Source organism: Orcinus orca, chromosome 12 (assembly GCF_937001465.1).
Source record: "Orcinus orca chromosome 12, mOrcOrc1.1, whole genome shotgun sequence".
Classification (NCBI taxonomy): Eukaryota; Metazoa; Chordata; class Mammalia; order Artiodactyla; family Delphinidae; genus Orcinus; species Orcinus orca.
Window position 1 is genome coordinate 28,308,210 of NC_064570.1, and position 27,049 is coordinate 28,335,258.

A 27,049-nucleotide genomic window follows, 5' to 3' on the forward strand; every position below is an offset into this window, starting at 1 on the left:
CTGAGAATCTGGAGCTCTGCTAGACTGCTTCTCTTCCTCACCAGCATCCATTCTCTGCTCAGAGAGCCGAGTTTGAAAAATGCCAATCTGGTCCAGGTACCAATTCCTTATCCTCTTCTTTCAGATTCATGTCACATAGCTGCTCACCTGCAAGGGGAAAAAAATGCTCACTCTCTGAAGCAGCACATTCTGCAATATCTTTGGTCAGTTCTTCCTTTTTTTTGTACCACCAAGTTTGGTCTTTCTGGAATGTCCATACATCAGCACGCTTTGGTACCATGTTAAGAAATTTTATCCTGAAATTTTGTGATTTAAATCAAAGGATTTCACAAAACTCCTAACTTATATCTTTAGAATATATCTATGCTTCCTTCCTTACTGCCAACAGCATCATATAGAAAACAGAAAAAAGAATACTATTTTTAGAAAAGGGAAGGTCTGCCAGGAAGCAATCTCAACAAGATTTGGGAAATAAAAAACATGTAAATTAACCATGTGTATATATAAACAAAAGCACAATCCCTAAGATGAAGTATCTAATCAATGTCAAAATGAAAACAACTGACTAATAAAATTGTCTTAGTAATAAAATCTTCTTGATTAGAGGGGGAAAAGCAAACCACATTCAAGTCACAAAAGCACAATGAAGGCATATTTATAAAAAAAGAAGTAATACATTGCTGACCTACAAAATAGTGTAAACAGCAGGCAACAATTTGACTTATCATTTCAAGGTAATATGCATTATTTAACCTCAAAAATAAGGTAACAACTAAAGTGAATGGTGTGATTTTCCTTTGCATATCGTGAATTATATGTAGCACAGTTTCTATATTCAGAATCTGTCAATATTTAACTTATTATTGAAAATAACTATATCAGGTTGGCAAGTTTCATTGTTATAAACAAATGAACTTTCTGGTTGTAGCTGATAAGTTCATTAAGCACCACAGAGTGAATGTAGCCACCAAAAAGGTTAACATGATTTTAAACTGTAAATAGAAATATAGCTCTGGACAGCTAAATCGAGGTTTGATATTTAAGAGTAAGGATTGGAATCCCAATCACACAGCTGGGATATCTTAAAATGGTGTGTATTCTAAGATGAGTGGACAGAATAGAAACTATATCATACAAAGAATAAAGAATGTGGGAATATCCAATTTAGAGAAGAGATGACTCATGAGAGATTTGATAATCATTCCCAGGATCTAGAAGGCTGTCTTAGAAATAGCAGAAACACAGACCTACTTCCACACACAAAAATACTCAGAAATAAAATAGACACTTACAGAAGAATTTAGATTCCTATAATATGGGCCTTCAAGCAAGGACATTTGGTGGAGACGTTGTAGTTAAGTGTTTTTCAAATGTGATTCAAGACCTATTTGAGAGTTATAAAATGAAACTAACTTAGTGGATCATTACAGTTTCTTGTGAATTGCAGTCCAAAAAAGTGTGAAAGGCAGTGTTCTAGTTATCATCTTCCTAATTCCCAGAAGAAAGTCAGGAGCCAGACTCATCTGAACTAGGATCTCAGTCACAAAACTTTGATTTAACCTCTTTGTGACTCAGTTCCCCATTTGAAAAGTGGAGAAAATCATGACAGCTACCTCTGGAGTTTCTTATACATATACTACATTTAAAAAAGATATATCTAAATGCTTAATGCTTTTTAAAGATTAAGTTATCATTTCTGCCCTTAACTTTTTCGAAATTACTTCAAAGAAAATCAGAGGTTCTTGTGTGTGTGTTTTTTTTAAACCTCATTCCTTGTTTTCTTCCATCATTGACACTGACATGTACAGATACAGGTGGCTCTAATAAGATAAATCAATAGGGCAACATCCCTTGGAACAGGTTATAGGGGCGGAAAAGGGTAGCAGAGCATGTGCCCAGCAATTCAATACAATAACATGATTCATTCCCAGACACCCAGATGTAGCTCTGTTGCTTTCTGCAAAGACTTTGGAGGGAAAGGGAACCCTTCCATTTTTTTTCAATGGCTCTTTTGCAACTGTTAACTTTGGCTGTTGGTGTCTCCCCAGCTGGGACATTCATGTTATCAGAGAACTGGTCCCTCGTGTGTAAGCCCCATTGTGTGACCAAGGCTTCTGTGCTGGATACTGTACCATTGGTGTTTATTGCTGCTTGGGTAACAGGAAGAAACCTGGTACTTTTGTACTGTTCAAACACTCATTCTATTCATGGCCACCGTTTATGCCAGAGAAAAATGTTCTCACAGAGAGACCAATAATTTAGAAAATATTTGAATGGGAGGTTGAATAGTTTCTACTGGTGTCTTTATTAGTAATCTCGATTTCTGAATACAACGGAACTGTGTTAGAAAGTGTTCTCTATCACAGATTTGGTTTATTGGAAGCCCAATCTCTTCCCCATGTACAGAGTAAAATCTCTATAGCCACAAGACAATAAGTCACTAATATGCATAATTCTTATTCCAGACTTCTGGGATAAAGCAAAATTTGTAATCAAATATATGTATGTATGCAGTGCTCATTTTAGAAGATGAACACAGTAAATAAAATAAAACATGAGATGTCATTGCAGATATTTTAGAAAGTACAAAGCCGCTACTATTCATTTAAACATTTAAAAGTTTTCCAAATTAGAGTACTGAACTGGGAAGATGTAAGAGAGATTTAGACTCTGAGGAATATCTAGAGGTTTGTGAGCTGCTGACTTGTCTCTCCCACTTTTTTTTTTTTTTTTTTTTGCGGTACACGGGCCTCTCACTGTTGTGGCCTCTCCCGTTGCGGAGCACAGGCTCCGGACGCGCAGGCTCAGCGGCCATGGCTCACGGGCCCAGCCGCTCCGCGGCATGTGGGATCTTCCTGGAATGGGACACGAACCCCTGTCCCCTGCATCAGCAGGCGGACTCTCAACCACTGCGCCACCAGGGAAGCCCCTCTCTCCCACTTTTGATTAAACTAGTGCAACTGAGGAAGACCCAATTCTTTGAAATGTTTTTTATGGTGTATAATGGGTTATAAGTCCTCAAAGTCAATTGTGCAGAAATAATTTTATTTATCTATAAGTTAATCTAATGTCTGGAAGTTCGTACTTCTTAATCCCCTTCATCTATTTCACTCTCCCCTACCCCCCACCCCGGCAACTAGTTTGTTCTCTGTATCTATGACTCTGTTTCTGTTTTATGTTTATTTATTCTCTGTCTGACTTATTTCACTTATCATAATACCCTCTAGGTCCAACCATGCTGTTGCAAATGGCAAGATTTAATTCTTTTTTACTGTTGAGTAATATTCCTTTGTGTTTATGTATGTGTGTATATATATATATATATATATATATATATATACACACACACACACACACACACACACACATACATACCACATATTCTTTATCCATTCATCTATTGATGGACACTTAGATTGCTTTTACATTCTTGGCTTTTGTAAATAATACTGCAATGAACATTAGGGTGTATGCATCTAGTGTTTTTGTTTTCTTAAATATTTGCATGTGGAATTACTGGATTGTATGGTAGTTCTATTTTTAATCTTTTGAGAAATCTCCCTATGGCTTCCATAGTGGCTGCACAAACTTACATTCCCACCAACAGTGCACGAGAGTTCCCTTTTCTCCACATTCTTACCAACACCTGTTATTTGTTGTCTTTTTGATGATAGCTATTCTGACAGGTGTGAGGTGATATCTCATTGTGGTTTTGATTTGCATTTCCTGATGATTAGTGATGCTGAACATCTTTTCATGTGTCTGTTGTCCATTTGTATGTCTTCTTTGGAAAAATGTCTATGTCCTCTGCCCATTTTTAATAGGATTTTTTGCTTTTTTGATATTGAGTTGTATGAGTTATTTCTGTATTTTGGAAATTAATCCCTTATCGAACATATCATTTGCAAATATCTTCTCCAATTCAGTAGGTTGCCTTTTTATTTTGTTGATGGTTTCCTTTGCTGTGCAAAAGATTTCTAGTTTAGTGTAATCCCATTTGTTTATTTTTGCTTCTGCTTTCCTTGCCTGAGTAGACAGATCCAATCCAAAAAAATTATTGTTAAGACCAATGTCAAAGAGTTTACTGTCTATGTTTTCCTCTAGAAGTTTTATGGTTTCATGTCTTACATTAAAGCCTTTAATTTATTTTGAGTTTGCTTTTGTATATGGTGTAAGGAAGTGGTCTAGTTTCATTCTTTTGCATGCAGCTGTCCAGTTTTTCCAACACCATTTACTGAAGAGGCTGTCTTTTCCCCACTGTGTATTCTTGCTCTTTTGTCATAGATTGATTGACCTTCTAAACCTGGGTTTATTTCTGGGTTCTTTATTCTGTTCCATTGATCTATGTGTCTGTTTTTGTGCCAATTCCATGCTGTTTTGATCAGTATAGTTTTATAGCATAGTTTGAGACCAGGGAGCCTGATACCTCCAGCTTTGTTCTCTTTCTCAAGATTGCTTTGGCTATTCAAGGTCTTTTGTGTATCCATAAAATTTTAGCATTATTTATTCTAGTTCTGTGAAAAACACCATTGGTATTTTAATAGGGATTGCATGAAATCTATAGATGGCTTTGGGTAGTATGGACATTTTAACAGTATCAGTTCCTCCAGTCCATGAGCACAGTGTATCTTTCCATTTATTTGTGTCATCTTCAATTTCTTTCATCAGTGTCTTATAGTTTTCAGAGCACAAGTCTTTCACCTCTGTGGTTAAGTTTATTCCTAGGTATTTTATTCTTTTTGATGCAATTGTAAGTGGTATTGTTTTCCAAATTTTTCTTTTTGATAATTTGTTAGTAGTGTATAGAAATGCAACAGATTTCTAAATATTAACTTTGTATACTGCAATTTTACTGAATTCACTTATTAGTTCTAATAGTTTTTGGTGGAATCTTTAGGGTTTTCTATACATAGAATCATGTCATCTGCAAACAGTGACGGTTTTACTTCTTCCTTTCCAATTTGGATTTCTTTCATTTCTTTCTTTTTTTTTTTCTTTCCTGATCGCTGTGGGTAGGACTTCCAAGATTATGCTGAATTAAAGACAAGGATCCTTGTCTTGTTCTTGACCTTAGAGGAAAAGCTTTCAGCTTTTTACCATTGAGTATGGTGTTAGCTGCGAGTTTGTCATATATGGCCTTTACTATGTTGAGGTATATGTTCCCTCTATACCTACATTTTTGAGGGTTTTTAATCATAAATAGATGCTGAATTTTGTCAAATACTTTTTCTGCATCTATGAAGATGATCATATAATTTTTAGCTTTCTTGTTGTTAATGTGGTATATCACATTGATTGATTTGCAGATGTTGAGCCATTCTTGCATTCCTGGAATAAAGTCTATTTAATCATGATGTATGAAACTTTTAATGTGTTGTTGAATTTGGTTTGTAATATTTTGTTGAAGATTTATGTTCATCAGGGATATTGGCCTATAATTTTCTCTCTCTCTCTCTTTTTTTTTTTTTTGTTGCGTCTGCCTGGTTTTTGTACTAGGGTCATGCTAGCCTGATAGAACGAGCTTGGAAGCATTCCTTCCTTTTCAATTTTTGGAATAGTTTGAGAAAGATAGGTATTATCTCTTTACATGTTTGGTAGAATTCACCTGTGAAGCCATCTGGTCCTGAACTTTTGTTTGTTGGGAGTTTTTTGATTATCAATTTATTACTAGTAATTGATCTGTTCAGATTTTCTGTTTCTTCCTGATTCAGTTTTGGAAGACTGTATATTTCCAAGAGTGTATCCATTTCTTCTAAGTTGTTCAATTTGTTGGTATATGTTTGTAGTAGTCTCTTATGATTGTATTTCTGTGGTATCAGTTGTAACTTCTCTTCCATTTCTTTTTATTTATTTGTGCCCTCTTTTTTCTTGATGAGTCTGGCCAAAGCTTTATCAATATCTTTTCAAAGAACCAGCTCATGGTTTCATTGATCTTTTCTCTTCTTTTTCTTTTCTCTTTTGTTTAATTTCATTTATTTCTATTCCGATTTTTATGATTTCCTTCCTTCTACCACATTTGGGCTTTGTTTGTCCCTCTTTTTCTAGTTCCTTTAGGTGTAAAGGTACACTGTTTATTTGAGGTTCTTCTTGTTTCTTGAGGTAGACCTGTATCACTATGAACTTTCCTCTTAGAACAGTTTTTGCTGTGGCCCAGAGATTTTGGAAAGTTATGTTTCCATTTTCATTTGTTTCCAGGTATTTTAAAATTTCCTCTTTTGTTTCTTCATTGGCCCATTGGTTGTTTAGCAACATGTTGTTTCATCTCCATGTGTTTGTGTGTTTTTTCCAAATTTTTTTTCAGTTAACTTCTATTTTCATTTGTGCTTGGAGAAGATACTTGATATGATTTCAGTCTTCTTAAATTTATTGAGACTAGTTTTGTGGCCTAACTTGTGATGTATTCTGGAGAATGTTCCATATGTGCTTAAAAAGAATGTATATTCTTCAGCTTTTGGATAGAATATTCTGTATATATCTTTTATATGTCTTATTTACCTATTATTCTAAGCTAATATATTCCAAATTCTTATTATTATGTAAAGTAGAATCTTAATTCAATTCTAATCAGCTTCAAGAATTACCTCTAATATGAAGGAATTAAGGAAATAAGCCCCTACTTATATCTGTAGAAACTAATCATCCTCTTGCCCACTTTTGTGATTTGGATCTTTTAAAGTTCTGTTATATTTTTATGGAAGTATAAGGAAGAGAACTCCACACAGCAAAATTCTAGGTATGGATGCAATATAATTTTATAACAAGTAGACTTTCCAGTATCCTTCCTAATGAAGCCAGAATGGATAGATCATTTTTGTTGTTGTTGTTTCCAGAAGGATATAGGGCTGTATACACAAACAGTTTGTGTTATTTCTAAGATACTTTCCTGCATATAACTGAGTCTACCTGTTCAGAGAACCACTTGGATAATGTTTGTCACAATCTTAACTTAGAAGTTTGAAATACATCTGTGGCTTTCTTGTTTACTCACAAAACTCTGAGATTAGGTAGGGCACTATAGAAGAAAGATGATGAGATTTGGAGCCAGAGGTCTGAGTTCTAATAACATCTTGATCCTTACTAACTGTATTATTTGTAAAATATTTCACTTCTCTGAGTCTTAATTTTCTCAGGTATTAAAAACAATTGATAATACTTAGGTCTCATTTTTGAAGGTAAAGAATTCTCCTGCAATGAGTGAAATGTAAAGATTTATTGTTATATATGTCATCTGGAAGCTATTGACTCTTTGAGATAGCCAGGGAAAACCAATCCATTCACCCTTGCTCTAAATGAAGTCTCTTTAAGCCCAGGTAATATCAAATGGGTTTGTGTTTAATGACACATACTAGAGGTACAGAGCAGTATCCTCTGTGTAGAGGTCAGGGTGGGCAGTTGAAAGATTTTCACAAGAACCTGTGTATGACTATGCAGACTCACAGGAATTCTACTAATTCATTCATTCACCTGTCCATCCAGTAAGTTTTTACTGAGCACTTACTATGTACCAAGCATTGTGCTCAGCATTGAGGACAAGTTTGAATAAGATATGATCCTTAGTTTCATAGTCTAGTTGGAAGTGAAGGTGGACAGAAATATTAATTGATAATTATAATTTAAAAATGTAAGTTCCATTTTAGAGGTATGTCTGAAGAACTAAGAAAGCACAGAGGAGGGAATTACGAAGTCTGACTGTGGCAGTGAGGCAAGGTTTCACAAACAGTGATCGCAGCTTTTCGCCAAGGAAGATTGAAAAAATGGGATGTGTGTGTATGGGTGTGTGGGGAGGTGTGTGTGCACACACAAGCGTGTGGTGGAGAGGGACGTGAAGCTTCAGTGTATCTTAATTTCTTAGAGTAAAATTGGCCATAAATGATCCTATTTCTATAAAATGCAATGAGCACCTCTGACTCCCTAAATCCCTTATACCTTCTCTATTCAGATGTAGTCATTCTCTTAATGGACATTATATTCTCACAAGGGATTCATCAAGTTGATTAATGGAAGGCTACTTAACATATCCAGAGATCTATTTCAATAACTTTAGTCCTGTTTTTGACACGAATTAATCATTTTTACCCTTGAGGTTCTCTCTCACACAGTTCAGTTCTCTCTACTAATTCTGATAAGGGTTTTTATAGTGGTAATTATCTGAGATTGGGACAGATTTTCTCTGAGGTAGCTTGCCTCTCCAAAGTGGTCTAAATGGAATGCAAAAAATTCAAAAAGCAATGTTCTCATGTGAGAAAGTGAAGAGGGAGACAAAATGAGATGAACTGAAAAACTTCACTTTGTGGTGCTGAAAAATTCATGGTTACTCAGTGGCTTTGGAACTAGTACTAAATATGTTTCACCCCTCTATTTCCCAATGTTCTCTAAAATGAGACCTACCAAAGCAGGTTTCATAGCAGTTAACTGTTTCCAGAATCTATATGAACAACCAAAGAAGTGTTCTAAGAAGAATATTGGGAATCAAATAAAAACATCTAAATTCATCAATATATTTTGATAAGGATTTTAAAAAATATTTATCCCTTTAAAGTTCAGGGGGATGTAGTAAGCTAAGAATTGCATTCTAAATGCCACAAGCCAGTCTATTTTTTTAAGAGCATAAAAAAAGTAGGGCTTCCCTGGTGGTGCAGTGGTTGAGAGTCCGCCTGCCGATGCAGGGGACACGGGTTCGTGCCCCGGTCCGAGAAGATCCCACATGCCGCGGAGCGGCTGGGCCCGTGAGCCATGGCCGCCGAGCCTGTGCGTCCGGAGCCTGTGCTCCGCAGCGGGAGAGGCCACAGCAGTGAGAGGCCCGCGTACCACAAAAAAAAAAAAAAAAAAAGTAGACACATACAGATATTCCGAAACAGATGAAACAAAAAGGAGGCTAATGACTCAATGTTTTTGACACTTACCAGTGGGTTGACTTGGTTTTAGTTCCAGGCACAGGCAAAGGTTCAAGTTGGAACTCATTTTATTCAAACTGGCTTTCCCACCATCTTTAGTTACATCGTGACAGAACTCCCACCTCTGTGCCTCAAATACCAAACACTTTGCCAACACTTTTATTGGATTAAAGAAAGAGCTCAAGTAAACATGCTGTGATACCCCCCAAGAGCACATATCTTTTTTCACTAGCTCCCCTCGTTCCCTGTTTTTGCTAGACACTTTCACTGATGTGAGGCTGAACTCAGGCAAGACCACACCTCTTTGCGGCCAGATATTTTTGTAGAGAAGTAATCTGTAAAGCACAAATGCCCTCAGTTCATTGCCCAGCCAGCTTCTAACTAGACCCAAACCCTTTTAGCTGCAAATCCAATATCATTATTTGGTACAAAATTTCTAGCCACTGTCCTTTAGAGTAGACTGTAATCCTTAAAATTTACACAATCCAAGGAATGCCTGTTTATCTGTCATATAAAGGAAGAAAAGTGGCTTCGTCCTGTCTGAGAGCCCTAAGATATCCTATAAAGCCTTCTAGATCTACCAGGCAGTGATGCTGATAGATTAAAGCCATGAACTGCTCTTACCTCCCACAGTAACATGTATGTCATCCTATAAGGTTTATGCAAACCACATAAAACAAACTAGGTTTGTTCCCATGATCTCAGGTCTCTGGGCTTAGTTTTTGATTTGCAAAAGCCCACTTGAACAGGAAAATACAAAATGTGCCTGTTACCAAAATACTTTGGAGAATATTAATTTTTACCTCAAGAGTGTCTTAAAGTTTCACTTCACTCCCCACCACTGTTAACCACTTCTATGCTTAGTGTGAACCACTCCTTCAAAAGGTAAGGACTTATATTCTCTTTTCCATCTCTTTTCCATAGCATCAATTGACTTGAACAAACCATGGTTCTTTTTTTTAAAATTGAAGTGTAGTTGATTTACAATGTTTCAGGTGTACAGCAAAGTGATTCAGTTATACATACATATATATTCAGTTATTTATATATATATATATTCTTTTTCAGATTCTTTTCCATTATAGGTTATTACAAAATATTGAATATGGTTCCCTGGGCTATACAGTAGGTCCTTGTTGTTTATCTATTTTATATATAATTGTGTGTATCTGTTATTCCCAAACTCGTTATTTATCCCTTTCCCTACCTTTCTTTCTTTGGTAATCATAAGTTTGTTTTCTATGTCTATGAATCTGTTTCTCTTTTGTAAACAAGTTCATTTGTATCATTTTTTTAGATTCCACATATAAGTGATATGATATTTGTCTTTGTCTGTCTTACTTCACTTAGTATGATAATGTCTAGGTCCATCTGTGTTGCTGCAAATGGCATTATTTCATTCTTTTTTATGGCTGAGTAATATTCCACTGTGAATATATACCATATCTTCTTTATCCATTCATCAGTCAATGGACATTTAGGTTGCTTCCATGTCTTGGCTATTGTATTTAAATAGTGCTGCAGTAAACGTTGGGGTACATGTATCTTTTTGAATTAGTATTTTCATCTTTTCCAGATATATGCCCAGGAGTGGGATTGCTGGATTATATAGTAACTCTATTTTTAGTTTTTTAAGGAACCTCCATACCCATGGTTCTTTCTTCTCTCAATAGTAGCTTACTTCCCCAAGGATGCCTTCACACAGTTACTTAAAAGTTTTCCATGTTTGAATTGTTCTCAGGCTAGAATAATTTAAGGGTCATTGGTAAAGGGCAGGAACAAAGAGATCCCAGGACAATTGGTACACTTGATGGAAAAGAAGGAGTCCTACTCTGGGCCAGAAATGATTGTTTATGCTTGGAACACAATAAGTACTATGAAAAATTATTAGCAATGCATCTCAGTTAAGACCAAAGGCCTGATTATAATTACAAAAAGTGCAGAGATTTGAAAAAAAGAACACACAATACTTTAGATAATTCTGATAGTTTATTACCAAATACTACTCTGAACAAAATTAATCCAGTAAAGCAAACGTGACACAGAGGGTTCAATCAGTGATCAGTTATAATTATATTCTGTGTATGGTCTAGGAAGGCAAGAAATAGGATTCTGCCAGTAGCATGTCATTTCCTGCCCAGTTATGCCCAAAAGGCCAAATGCGTTTATGTGTTCGTAGAAGAGTATGTTTGGTCTGATGATGGGCTTTAGTTTAAGAATGAGGATCAATTACATAAAGCTGTTCCCTTCTAAATAAGCATTCTGGAGATTATTACGTTACTTAAAAGTGAAGTGTTGCAATATGCTAGTTTCACGGTATTGAATCTTGCCAAAATCTGGAGAGGTTGTACAAACAATGTTCTTATTGGCCTGTTTATGACCCATAGCTTGTCCGACTTCAGTCCTCATCTGTATCATGACCACGGTGTTACATAGATACTAGTTGTCTCTGTATGCAAGACACAGGGCTATACCTTTGGTTAAATTAAAATACCAGAGAAGAGATTATGGAAAGGCTATATATACATGAAGGTAGAGGTGGGTGGGAGGTGGAGGGGTGGGAGGAAGGGAGTGTTCCCTAGTAAAGTCAATTCACACTTTAAGTACATAAGAAAACCATCTAAGAAATATTCTGATCATTGCTTTAATTAGCCCTTGGTTCAAGAGTTTCTGTCTTCAAGACAATGCATTTGCTATGGACCACTTACATGGCAATAAGAGTGACAGAAACATCATTATGTCTATCAGTCAAACACATTACCTTCCAGTGTATCCTTTGCTGACCAGATTGTGAAAAGTCTTATTCAAAGTAGTAATTCTGGAACAGTTCTTATCTCACAAAAGGGGATATAAACAAAATGCTATAATATTGATGAATCTTCAAGGAAATATTAGAGCTGTTCTACTGACATTTTCATAAAAGGGACAAAGAGAGACTGTATTACAGTTGAAATGTCCCAAGAAGAAAGGTATTCTAACAAGAAATGTCAATGAAAATACTGCAAAGAAAATTCAACAATATATTACCTAAATTAGCTATAAAATGTCTGTTCTAATCACTGCCTCCCGAGCCCCCAAAACATTTTTTCTGGTATAGGAATATAATAAACAATAAAGCAGTATAATTATTCAATGAGGTAAAAGCATAAAATAATATACAAAGCAATTATCAAAAATCTTTAGTAAATAAAAATCTATTTGAAAGATTTTGAAATTTATTTCATTGCAGCACAGAATACTGTTGGAAAGGGAAGGAGTAAATACCAATAATGAGACACAATATGTGGGGAGGTCAAGATAGGCACATTGCATGTTCTTTCCCAGTATGAAAGAATCAAAGCAAATGGAATAATTTACCAACAATACAAAGCATTGAAATTCAAGTTGCTCTCAAATCCAGAGACATTCTTTCCATATTATCTGGATGAAAGGTTGAAAATTGAGTTGGTTATTTGAAATGATTTAGCTACTTGACACCAAATATCTAGGACCGGGTGCACAGACAAGAAGTAAAATTCAGTCAGGGACCCACAGGAAAGGTGATTCCAAGGCTCCTTCACCTGCTACCGTGTATATTCAGGTTATCTTATTTCTAGATAACTAAATATAAAAAGAAGTTTCTACTTCCTACTTTTCAAGTAGAAGAAAAAAGGAACCCAGGAATATGGACAGATTATTAGTGTTATCCTTGCTAGATATCACCCTTCTTTTCATTCAGCCAAGAAGTTTTAAATCATTTGGAAATTATTCCACTAAGATGATCTGAAATAAGAACACTCCCACATAAATGGCTAAAACTTAAGGGCTCAGCCGACAAATATATTTGGGAAGAGAACATTCCAATAAAATCAAGGGCAAAGGTTAACATGACCAAAAGTCAAACCAACCTTTCTGGAAACATGGAGGCTTCTTAACTGATTTGGAGGACAATAATTATATTTACTTGTCTTGTGTAGGAACCATTCCTAACCCCTTCTAGAGGGGTAAATTTAACATTGTCAAAGAAAGGAAACTCAGCACCTTTCTTAGGGACCTGCTCCAAAATTACTTCGCATTCTACATAGTGGCCTCTTAGTGATAGCCTTTGAATATTCTTTATGCTGAGAACCATGGTGAGGATTACTGTGTCCAAAGTATTGATTGTGACCTTAGAGTGATGAGAAAAATACCTGAAGACCCTCATCTGTGCCAAGTGAGAATGTACTTCTCTGTCTGCTTTCTGGATACAAAATCTCAGCTACAGTACAAACACTGGGAAAATGTGAAATCTTTCTAGAGGGAATCCTTAATATCACATTCTAGAACATTAAATCAGCATGTTAAAAGCCAGATATTTTTGTTTCTTCATGTAAATAAAAGATAATCCAAGCTATGGTTGATAGATTTTCTGACATTCCTTGTTGTATGTGACACAGGCCCCCCCCAAATGAATTGGAAATGTTTTCTTTAGTTCTATACCTGTGCTGTCTGATATGGTAGCCACTAGCTACATGTGGCTATTTAAATTTAAATTATTTTAAAATCTATAAAATTAAAAATTCTGTTCCTCAGTTGTGCTAACCATATTTCAAATGCTTGATAGCCCCACGTGGTAGTGGCCATCATGTTGAATAGCAAAACTATAAAACATTTCTATCATTGAAAAAGTTCTATTGGACAGTGCTGCTCTATAGCATACATTACTATTTCCAATATATTACATTTGCATTGAGCAATCCCATCAGTAGGTTGGTATCAGTATTCATATTTTATAAACAAAAAAAAATGTGATTCAAAAAGGTTAAGTGACTTGTCAAGGTGACATAGTGAGTGGGGACTTGCAAAAAGCTGAGACGCGCACCTAGTTTTAAGCCTTGTCATCTGAATTCTATCAAGTGCATTTTAATAGAAACTTAACAGTGATGAACGCTTAAAACAAATCACCAATAAGTTGGTCCTTAACCTCAGTCTCTAAAATAATCTAAATTTCCCATTTAGGATTTCTTAAATGAGATTTTCAGACTTAAAAAGAGACTATCATGTGGTTATAAGAATCCATCAAATTCCCTTCTCCTTGCTTCTAAATTGTGTTGCACCTTATCCTCTGTTTCTTATTTCTTATTTTGGATCCTTCTAATTGTGTCACAACTCTACCAAACCTATATCTTTTATTTTAATTTATCTTAATTAATATTTTACCCAGATGCTCTAGGCCTTTTTCTGGATCTGACTTGTGTTCATAAACTATGACCTACAAAACTTGAATATTTCTCTCAGTCCCAGACTCTAAAGGTAATAGATTACCATGGCGGGGGAAAACAGTTGCTAATGTCCAGGATCACTTGATTCAGATTGTTTTTTTAATTGAAGTATACTTGATTTATATTGGCTCAGATTCTGATCTTGCAAACACTATAGGCAAAGAGATGGTCATAAAGTTATAAAATAGCCTATGTGCGAGGTCACTGCTGGTTCAATAAGTTTTAGATTTCTGATCATCAATATGGTCACAAAATTTCATGCTAATTTAAAAAAGATGTGCAGCAACAAATAGTATAAACGGTTTGAACACATCTCTATTTTGCTAACTTCTTCATGGACACAGTTAACATATGTATATTTAATAAGAACCTCATCCTAAAAATATGCGATTTTAGCTATTTTATTCAATAACCTAAACTTCTTTATTCTTCCTGACTTTCTGTCTACTTGTTCTATCAATTATCGAGAGGTTGGTGTTGAAATCTCTTACTATATCATGGATTTGTCTATTTCTCTTTACAGATCTATCAGTTTGCTTCATGTATTTTGAAGCTCTGTTATTGGGTGCATAAATATTTACAATTGATATGTCCTTCTGATTAATTGATGCCTTTACCATAATAAAATGACCTCCATTATTTCTGGTAACATTATTTGCTCTCAAACTTACTTTTTCTGATATTAAAATCAGCTCCAGGTTTCTTTGGACAAGTTTTAGCGGGCATATCTTTTTTATCTTTTTACTTTGAACCTATTTGTTTCTTTATACTTAAAGTAGATTTTTTTGAGCACCTTGGGTCTTGGTTTTTACCCAGTATGACACTCTGACTTTTAATTGGTTTGTTTGCTCTATTTATATTAAATGTTATTACTGATATGACTGAATTTAAATATACCATCTTGTTCTTTGTTTTGTTTCTTATCAAAACTTTTTATTTTTCACAAGTATTTTCTCAAATGAATTTTTTACATCCAAAGTAACTACTATTAAAAGGTCCTTGGAAGCTTTGTCTGGCTTTCTGAATATTCCAGAATGTAAATGTATTCTTTTAAAAACTTTTTTTGTACAGACTTTCAGTTAAGCATAGTAGTGATTTCTCTCTGTTCTCTGCTGAAATCCTTTGGAAATGACACAAAGTTTTTTTAAAACTTTTTATTTTGAAATAATTCTGGATTCACATCCATTTGTAAGACATAATACAGAAATCTCAAGCAGTTTCTCCCTATGATAACATCTTACACAACTGAAATTGACATTGATGTAATGCACTGACCTTTTCCATGTTCACCAGTTTCAGATACACTCATTTGTGTGTGTGTATTTAGCTCGATGCAATTTTGTCACGTGTGAAGATTTGTGTGACTACCACCACAGTGAAGATCAGAAAATTTTCATTACAAGGATTCCCCGTGTTATCCTCCTTTAGTCACCCCTACCTGCTGACCCCCAATCTCTGACAACCATTGATCTATTCTCCATCTCTATAATTTTGTCATTTCAAGAATGTCATTATAAATGAAATTGTAGCCTTTAACTTTTTTAGATTGGCGTTTTCACCCACCATAATTCTCTTGCGATCCATTCCAGTCTACGTGTATCAATAGTTCATTTTTTTAAATGCTGAGTAGAATTCATGGCATATACGTACCACAGTTGGTTTAACTGTTCTTCCAATGGAAAATATTTGGGTTATTTCCAGAAGAACAAAAGCAACAACAAAAAATTTTCTCTGCTAAAGACTCTATGAAAAGAATAAAGAGACAAACTACAGACCTACAGAAAATATTTGCAAACCACATAACCAACAAAAGACTTGTATCTAAAACATATGAAAAAAAATAAAACATATGAAGAACTCTCAAAACTCAACAGTAAAAAGCAAAGAATGCAATTAAAACATGGGCAAAAGACATGAACAGACATTTCACTGAGGAAGATATACAGATAGCAAATGAATATATAAAAAGATGTTCAACATCGTTAGTCATTAGGGAAATGCAAATTAAAACCATAATGAGATACTACATATCTTACAGAAGGGCTAAAATTTAAAAAACGGTAATAATAGCAAATGCTGGTGAGGATGTGGAGAAACTGGACCACCCATTCTTCACTGATAGGAATGCAAAATGGTATAGTTACTCTGGAAAAGATATGGCTGTTACTTCCAAAACTAAACATGTGCTTGCCATATGATGTAGCAATTGTACCCTTGGGCATTTATCCCAGAGAAATAAAAACTTAAGTTCACACAAAATCCAGTACATGACTGTTTATGGCAGGTTTATTTATAATAGCCAAAAATAAAGGGATTTTTAAAGGGCATAAGCCCAAAGGACAAAAAGCACTGGTGGATTTACTGTGAAGCTAATGAAGCATACGCTTCAGGGCTTCTCTCTGCTTGCACGGGTGCCTTCCCAGGCTCTGGGAGGTGCTCTGGCAATGTGTTCACATTTTCATATATTTTTGCAAGATTTGCAAAGGTAAGCCTTTTGCTTTTGTTTAATTAATTAAAATTGCTGTGTATTTCTACTCTGACTTCTCCTTCACCAGAGTGTGCCTTGCATTAGATGGTGACTATGATCATTTTTAAGATCTGCCAAGGAAGTTTATTTCATTATACATTGAACTTTGGCTTAGAAAGATATATTTATGCTGCGTGCAATCACTTCTGTGTATAGATATGTTATTGCAAGTAATCTTATTGTGGGTCTGGTTCCAGAAATACTTCTGCTACCCAGTTTATCTACACAGTAGACGTCACAATGCAAATACTCAGGGTCAGAGATGTTTTGTGGTATGATTGTTTCCTGTGGCACCACGCATCAGTGTATCCAAGTAGAGCAGGAGAAGTAAGAGTTAAAATATGCAAAGCCAGAAACTGATGTCTGAAAATTGTTCTAAATACCAGGTAAATAATAAGTAAATAATTTGGTGTCACAAACCATATATTTTTTCCTTCCTGATGAGAATTTTACCAACTAGGATTTATAAGATTTCTGTGTTTGTAGAACACAGCCCAATATTTTCATGCCTATAGTATAAAATGTCAATTATACCTATGTGTTTAGTCACATCCCAACTCTTGCGGGGGGCGGGGGGAAACAACTTAGCCATGCTAGAGAAAAGATTGAAACACTTTCCCACTTTCTCCAAAGAAAGTGATGTTAAAAAATTGTTCTTATATGGAGGTAATCAAAGTATATGTAGCCAGAAAAATTATGGGAAAAACTATTATAGAGTCACGTTAGGCCATTAATCAATAAAAATATTAGGCTTTTTAAAATTTTGTGGTATTTGTAAACCTTTTTTGGTTGTTATTTTATGACTTATTTTCTTATTCCAAATAAGTATTTGTTTTTGCATCAAATTTTGTATTCATAATTTTGTCCTCATTTTCCTAAAGAGAGAACTCAAAATTGCATAAACTTTAGTCCTCATTTAACTTAGATCTGTCCTCAGACAAGAGAACAGAATCAGGAATAAACTTTGGAAGTTGGAATGCAGGAGGATAAGTGGTTGCTAACATAGCAAACCAGAAGGTGCCCAAGCAAACAGTAACGGGTCCAAAAGCTTAAGCTAAAACCGAAGATGGCGGTGAAGCAAAGAAGCATATATAGAACCCCAGAAAGGCTAAGGTCATCCGAAAACAGGAGCATATCAAGCTAAAGCCAGAGAGACTGATTAAAGTCTGTTTAAGACCAACTAAGTGTGCATAATATTATATAACCATTGAATGTTAATTTTATGAACAATTGTCACATTCCCTCAATTCATTGAGAAAACGAAGGAAATGAAGTTATGCATGAAGAGTGGGATAAGGGTGTAAGAAAGTTAAATTCTCATCATCCATAGTATGAAATTAATGAAAATATCTAAAACTGAAAAATCAAGAAAGAGAAGCATAACGTTATTTTTTTAATAGAGGGAAATAGCAAAAACAGCTATAAAAAAGTTAGAAATTGTTGTGTCTCAGGGACAGAGTAAGTGATAACATGGAACTGTTATTGTTTGCAATAAGCCTTGTCCAATATTTAAATTTAAAATTAAAGAATTTAAATGTACTCAAATGGGATCTTAACAATGCATTTTGTTCTTCACCTTGCCTTTTCACTTACTATGACTTGGCGTTCTTCCTAAAGCAGTACATATAGAACTACTTCTTTCTCTGTTTCTTAATGACTGCATAGTCATCTGTTTTATTGATATAATGCAATTTATTTAACCAAGCTTATACTAATGAACATTCAGTTCGGTGTCAGATTTTTTAAAATAAAAAGCCTTAGTGGCAAATCTCTCATGGCATATTTTTGCTTGTATATGTTTAGTATAAACTGCTAGCAGTGCATTTTTTAATAGATTATTTGAAAAAGAGTTTTGTTTTATGTTTTGCATTTTTAAAAAATAAACATTTTATTTTGGACAAGTTGATTTTTTTAATAAAAAATGTGAAGGTAGTACAGAAAGTTCTCATCTACTGCACATTGAGTTTCCCATTTTAGTGTGGCCCATTTTACATTAATGCACCAATATTGATAAATTATAAATAACTAAAGTGCAAACTATTCAGATTTCCTTAGTTTTTTTTGTTTTTTTGTTTTTTTTTTGCGGTACGCGGGCCTCTCACTGTTGTGGCCTCTCCCATTGCGGAGCACAGGCTCCGGACGTGCAGGCTCAGCCACCATGGCTCACGGGCCCAGCCGCTCTGCGACATGTGGGATCCTCCCAGACCGGGGCACGAACCCGTGTCCCCTGCATCGGCAGGCGGACTTTCAACCACTGCACCACCAGGGAAGCCCCCAGATTTCCTTAGTTTTTAACTAATGTCCTTCTTCTATTCCAAGATATGTGTTTTTTCGTATTCATCTTGCTTTTTTTAAATTTTTTTAGTTTTTTTATTTTATCACGTTCCTGGATCTGAGGCTTGGTGTTAGTCATTAATTTTGGAAAATCCTTCGCCATTATTATTTCAAATATTTCTTCTGATCCATTCTCTTTTTCTTCACCTTCTGATATTTTAATTACATGTATGTTACACTTTTTAAAAAATTATATTACAGTTCTTAGATATTATGCTCAGCTGTTTTTTTTTATGGGGGGGGGAAGTTTCTATTGATCTAACATTAAGCTAATCGATTCTTTTCTCAGCCATGTCCAGTCTACTAATAAGCCTCTCAAAGTCATTCTTTATTTTCTATCACAGTGGTTTTTGTTTTCAGCATTTCATTTTTAGCCTTTCTTAGAGAGTTTACACTCTCCACTTACGTTACCCATCTCTCCTTGTATGACAGTTCCTTTCAACATCTGTGTCATATCTGAACCTGCTTCTGATGTTTGCTTTGTCTTTTCAGAGTGTGTTTTTCCTGCATTTGGCCTACCTTATAATTTTTTGTTGAAAACCAGACATGCTATACTGGGTAATAAATAGGAACTGGGGTATATTGGCCTCTAGTGTGAGCTTTTATGTTAATTTGCTAGGAGTTGGGCTGTGTTTAATGTTTGCAGTAGCAATAGGTGCCAGTGACTTTGAATTTCTCTGGTTTTCTTGTTTCTGACTTCCCTTTTGAGTGATGGCCCCCTGCAAATACTTCCCACTCAGAGAGAGTTTGCAGATTTCAGCTCTAACTCTGCAGCTCCCAGCACTTTCTCTATTTCAGGCTAGACCACACTCAGACTCCAGCAATGTGTCAAAATTGCCCTGTAAGTGTTGCTACCAGAGTGGCACCTGCTTCTGATAAGCAGATGTGACTCTCTGGGTTCTAGATTTTGGAGTGCCAATTTGTTCTGTGACCTCAGTTCTCCAGTGAGTCTAAGAAAAGTCATTGATTTTCGGTTTGTTCAGCTTCATGTTGCTGTAAGAAGGGGAGTGACCATTTTCAAGGTCTTTACACATCAGAGCTGAAACTGGAAATCTCCTAGCACAGGAGGTACTTGGATAGATATTGGCAAGTTGCTCTCCAAAAAAATTTTACCAATTTACATTTTCATCAACGCAGCTTAAACTTATTTTTAAATAGCTTGACATCCACACTTGCTTGTATTTGACCTTGAGACTGTGAGACAAACCCTATGAGAGTAGATATTGGAGAAAGTCTTAAAAATAACTTACATCAAAATGCAAATGTATTTTTGTTATGCATTCACATATCTTATTAAATTTTAGTACAATGGTGGTTGTTGTCTATTTTGATTTCCAAAGGGACTCATTAGTTTGACCTAAAGAAGGATAAAGTAGGGTGAGGTGGGTTGTATTCAAATGTATTATAAGTTAAGAATTCCTCCAGTTATGCTCCTTCTTAATAGGTAATAGGCAAGTAATAGGCAAAAACATTGATTCTGCTAACAAACTGATAGGTTTACATGTATCTGGACTTCCACATACAAAACGTGTCTCAATTTTCCATAAGTTAGGAATCAAAACTGAAATTTCTGACCTTGGTCTGGCTTCAGGAGAGAGCATAGCTCAGCTATTGTGTGTATGCAGCTGACTTTTACACAGGAATTAATCCTCTATAGTTTCAAACCCTATCTCTTCTTTCTCTTTTAAAACAGAAATATCCTTCACTAGAATTTCTGTTTCCTTGATTATTTGCCAGGAAAATAATGAGTGCTTTTTCCCTATCTATCCTTCTGTGCAGAGATGATGAAGCAGCAATGAGTGGATTTTTCTCTTTTCCCACACGAATGTTATTTTTCCATAAATATTTTCTCTGTAAGTGGAAAATATACTTCAAAATCCAGTAAATGCTTTTTCAGTCAGCAAATGGCAAAATTCTAGCAAACCAGTGATGTTCTTTTCTGTTGAACACAACCTTTCAACAATGATTTCACCTCACTGAATAGTTTATCCTGAAAATAGATATTCTTTGCTGTAAGGGAAAATGGATGAAAGAAAGTTGTAACATATATTTCAGAGTCAAAATGAAAAAAATTGAGTCAAACAGTTTTGAATAACCAAGCCGTCTTAACTCAAGCTTAATTTACTCCCAAAGTGAAAGAAATGAAGACAATAAAAGGGCTACTTAATTATTGTTAAGAATCACAGTGTCATCTGCTCACTGACTTTAGTATAAATGTCTACAAATAATAAATTAATTCTATATTCCAAGGAATGTCAGAAGGCTCTCCATCCTTGTAAATAATAAGTTATGGAAAAGAAATGAAATATGAAGCAAAGCCGGTTTTTACTGCAGCTTTGTTTTGTTAAGCTCTGTACTCACAAGAAATTGAGCCACAGTGAAATGTGACTTTACAAAATGTTATCATTTAATGTCATAAAAAATGAAAAAATAAAACAAGTCATACTAGATGCTGAGGGTGGGACAAACCGAAGAAGTTTCCGCATTTATATGGTAATGCTGCTATAAACAGTGTTGAAAACTGTCCAATATTCAAGTTTTCAAAAAATAATTCAGGTTCAAAACCCTCGAACCATGGGAGTATATCTATTTTGTAGTTTAATCCATCACCCATCTGGATACCTATCTAATTCTTTTAGACATTCACCATCTTTTACTAAAACCAATTTTAGGACCTAAAGATTTGAGGTAAATATGAATTATGTTTTTTAAAAGAGATCATGCTGCCAGTAAAAGTGAACTTACCAAAATGAAAGCTTACTATCTGAACATAAGGCTTTTCACTCCCAAATCCCTCTGCTTCTGTTTTAACAGAGTTTCTGAGTGGGAGAATGTACCGAAATCGCCCACTTTACAGCTCACTTTCTAAACCAGCAGCCTAGAATTAGAGGAATTTTATCCATGTACAGATAGGCAACAATAGTTAGAATATCTTCTACATTCAGGCATCAGGAATTTCCCTTGCTCTATTATTTTTCTTCAAGTAAAAAAAAACTTTCTCAAAAGATTCTCATGCTACTAAATTATGCTTCAATGTTTGTTTATGTCATCAAAATTGTGGCACCTATAATTTATGTGTCTTTTCTTTTTCTTGGTTTGGATAGAAAATATCATTCCAGAGAAAGCGCTCAATCCTAAAAACTTTTTTATCACGAGAGAAACAATGCCAGGAATGATGATTTAGATGTGTAGCCCTGCCAAATAAACACTAACCCTAAGCTTCTGACAAGAGTCTTGCTGATGAGACTGATCAATTTCATGATGGTTTGGGGGTTAAAATTTAGTTTATGAACTTATAGAGTGGAGATTAACTACTTTCAATAAGTGGAATGTCAACTCTTTATCTGTGGGCTAGATCAGAGATTCATTTTATTCTGAGCAGGCTAGGAACAATGGTAGGAAATGAGAAAGAATGGAGAGAGAGAAGTGGGAAATACAGTTCACTTTTTACTGTTGGAAAATCGGGCATTTCATATAGGTGATCTACTCTCAGATGCAAGAGTGAGAAAGTGCTTGCAGTAACAACCAGCCCATGTGCCAGTAAAAGTCATGCTAGTGCCATGTCAAGCACATGTGTAGTAAGCTACCAACTCTTTTGGGAGACCCATTACCTCCTCTCTTTTTTCTCCATCAATCTAACAATGTTTCACATTCTCCAAAAATATGTCATTGTTCAGAACCAATGGTTTGGGTTTTTTGCCCTCTTTTTACTGGTGTTGCCTTTTTGAGCTCTGATAGCATCCTGCAACAATTTGGACCTAAAAAAGTCTTTACAGTTCAGTAATCTGTTTGTTGAAAATGTATTATTCCTAGCTTGTGTGATGCTACCAAATACAGCATCTTCTGGTGCAATGAAGTAGGAGTCAATGTAGAATAATGAGTAAGAGCTCAAGCCCCAATGTGAGAAAGTGTGGGGCTGTGTCCAACTTCCATCACTTTATAGATGAGTGTTCTTAGCAAAGTACATTTATTCACTGAGTCCTTGTTTCCTCATTGGCAAGTGAGTGTGAAAATAAAAACTTGCTTCGTGGGTTTTGAGTCAATATTAAATGAGCTCCTCGCTGAATATCACTTAGCATAGAGCATGGGATATAATAGACACTCAGGAAATGTTACCATACAAAAAAGTTTCAGCAAATGACATCAATCTACTCTAACTGGAAAGAAATTGAATACAGTATCCATACCTTGTTTAAAGCGATTCCTTGGATATGTGGTGAGGAGTTTCAGGTTGATGGATATGCATCTTAGAATCCTGTGCTGAGTGTGCAGCTTTCTGGATTCAAGACACAACTTAGAGGGCATAGAACAGTAGCCGACTGATCCTGATAGGCGACACAGCCTAAACGTAATCCGTTACGCCTAAGGTGTCAGATCTGTGGTATTCTTAACATCAGTCATTCCTGATTCATTTAGATATTAAAGCAAGATTGCATCACAGGGAGAGTTCCTGCCACTCAAGTAAGGTCCAAAGGCTTTTATCAAACAAGGTCCAAAAATAGACAGTCCATTTAATGAAGTCATCCTTACAGGATGACTTAAAATACAGTGTAGACCTTTAAGAATCTTCCCTTCTAGAATCATTGAGACTTGGCCTTTTAGTTACACATCATGATTCAGACACAGACATGATACATGGTAGGGACACAAACGTAGAGAACAAATGTATGGACACCAAGGGGGGAAAGGGGGTGGGTGGGATGAATTGGGAGATTGGGACTGACATATATACACTGATATGTATAAAATAGATAACTAATGAGAACCCGCTGTATAGCACAGGGAACTCTACTTAGTGCTCTGTGGTGATCTAAATGGGAAAGAAATCCAAAAAAGAGGGGATATATGTGTACATATGGCTGATTCACTTTGCTGTACAGTAGAAACTAACACAGCTTTGTAAAACAACTATACCCCAATAAAAATTAAAAAAAAAAGAATCTCCGATTATTTCCTAGCCAATTACTTCTTGCTAATTTTGAGTGAATTCACATTTCTATACTAATGTATGACTTGGAATTTAAAAGCTATGTGCTAAGTGATGTAAGTGTTCCTCCAAACAATAGGCTCAGCGCTCCAGTTTTGTTCTCTGTGAGCTCCTATAGTTGTATGATATAGTCATGTAAAGTCCAAGTAAATTCGTCATTTTTTTCATAGCAATGTGCAATAGTCATTCGCTTGTTATCCTTTGTTTGTTTATGGCTACCCAACAATGCTCTGATCCAGTCTTTGACATTTATTCCTGCAGGTCAGCAGATGACATAAAAAGAAATTAAACACTGAGTTGTCAATTGACTCTTTGTTCGTAAGTCTGGTGGAAATTTTGATAGAAAAGTGACAGTTAAAAACAACTGTTTAAAATAAAGTTTGTGAATGATGCATGGTTTCCAATAATCTATTCTTTCCTTTTTCTCTTTTACCACTGATAATCAAGATTTGGCTATAAATACCTCTCCAGATGCAGAGGCTAAAACAGCCAATCAACATTCTCTGCAGTGTCTTTTATGAGTTCCTGGATGAGTGCCTTCCCATTTTTTTTCTGGTAAGAAGATGTGTCCAGCATGCCTTATGCTGGGTACTTCAATATTAGCTCTTATTCCTCAGGACATTCTAGTTTAACATACACAAAGTCATAGATGCTAGCTGACATATACAAAAAAGCCATGTAAGATATTGACGTTATCACCAAGAAATTTCTTTAAAGTGAGCCACATTCTGAGGCAGTGTTCCTCAAAATGATACCACTGCAACGCAAAGGAGGCAAAAGAAGCAATCTTTACGTATATTTATGATCTCCTAGGAAAAGCCCTGCAGTGTCCTGGTGTCTTATACCCCATATTGAGGAATCCTAAGGTAACATTTTGCCTATTTCCTCTTGCTTCCTGTTTGACGAGGGAGCCCTATGGGCTCGGACTTCCTCTGCCCAAGATGAAAAACAGACAATGGTCTAGCTACAAGGGTCATTGTTGCAGGATCTTGAGTGAGTGAGATTAAAATTGGTAATAGTCATTAAGATATTAGAGCAAATTATTTCAATCTTCATCTCTAATTTAATAAAAAGTCTTTGACTCAGGTAAGTAAAGTATTTCTCCACGTGTGTTTCCCTGCAATTGGTTTGTCTTACTGCCTAGTTTCTATGAGGTTGAGTTATAGATTGCACTGCTGTTAGTCCTGCGGCCTTGTCTCTGTGGAGCAGGGTTATAAACTGGAGGAGACTTTGCAGATCCCACAAGATTTTCTGAAATAGCTCTGTGGTCAAAATAAGAAACAATTATTGGGAAGAAGCAGTTTCTCTAGACACTAGTTGAGGAGCTTGAGGAGTATTTGTCCGCTGCCCCCAGGGCTGGCTTCATGGGCATGCAAAGTGCTCAGGAGAGCCTTGGGCTTGGGCTTGGTTTAATGCTCTGCTATTGCCAATTTAAGATTCTTAACATTATTCTTGAACTTGTGTTTTCTAAGCGAAACCAACAGAACAATGGAACACGTGCATGAGCAGGGAAGATACACACGCTATGCATGATTGCTATGATTCCTTTTGCTCCATTCTCGAGTGTTCATGATGACCCCTGAGCACAGCAAAGGAATTCACAGCATAGGAATTCATTGAGACTTGAAGCAAGTACAAGCAAGCGAGTTAGGTCTATGACTAAGTAAGGGGGGAGTGGTGAGGGGCAGTCTGGCAACCACGAGAGGCCATGTTTTCCTTTTGAATGAGAACTTGCTTCAAACGTAGATAGAAAACAATGGAGTTCTAAGAAACCTGAACAACTAAGGAACTCTATCATATCCTTTCTTATTCATGTTTACTTCCCTGTTTTAGCCGATCGCATGTGCTAGAAATCATGACATAAAGGAAAGAGAAAGATAGTGAGCCATTATTACCTTTCCTTTGAGTCCTTCCTTACCCATCTGTAAGTTCAAGGTAGAGAGTGTTAGTAGAATATAATGAATATTGAGAAGTGAAATAAAAATAGTTGAGTTTGTATACTGTAGCATTTCTACTCTTCCACAAAATATATATTCATGTATGAGCTACAAAATATGTAATTTTGATGATTCTACATGAGTTAAGTGCTTTTATATTTGTTTTTAAGACTGGCATGCACAATATAAAGATGAATGGTAAAATTCATGATAAGAATTTTAAATTTTATCTTTTCTCTATTTATAATGGCATTAAATTAAAAATTAATAAAACACCATAAATCAAGAGAAAGGCTGTGGAAGAAAGGAAAAAGCTTTATATCTAATATTTCTGATAGTACATTGTTTTCTGCTTTTTGAATAAGGGGTTCTGCATTTTCATTACGTTCTAGGTCTGCAAATTATATAGCTGGCCCTGGTTGCTCCAGAGCTGCCTCTTCTTGATTTTGCTAAGTCATTAAGAGATGGGGTTTGGGAGGAATGGAAGGGGAGGTGAGGCACTGAGGAATCCCTCCAACCTCTTCTCTCCTGAGGCCCTGTGGACTTTATTGTTTTAATGAATGTCTTTCTTACCTTATTCTGAAATTAGTTTAATAGTAGTAGTTTCTATCAGTTTCCCAACCAAAGAGTGTTCTCAATATTCCTCGTTTCTGACTTTCTAAACACACACACACAAGTCATCTTTGCTTTCATTACTTCCCATAGGGCAAGTTCAAGAGGCTGTTTTCAATCATCTACCTTCAAAACCGTTTCCTTTTCATTCCATTTTTAATCTCATAATTTGAGGCCACTAAAAATATGCTGTACATATCCTGCAGAGTTTGATCCGCTCCTTTCCCCTTTTTGTTTGTGTTCCAATTTCTTTCTCATTTATTCTTAGGTGCAAAGAACTGCAGTCAGGACCTAGGCCTTTGTAGATGCCTTGTTGGTTTCTAAGGAAGAAAAAAAATGAGTCACGTTGCTAATGCTCTTTAAAGTTCTCCTAAGAGATCATAACCAACTGACTAAGATGTCAGTAATGTTTTAACCCTGGCTTCAATTCTAGTTGCCTTTCATAACCTTAAAGTAAATTTTTTGATCTTAGCATAGGCTCAGTCTTGCCTTTTCAGTTGCTTTGTTTTTTGTTTGTT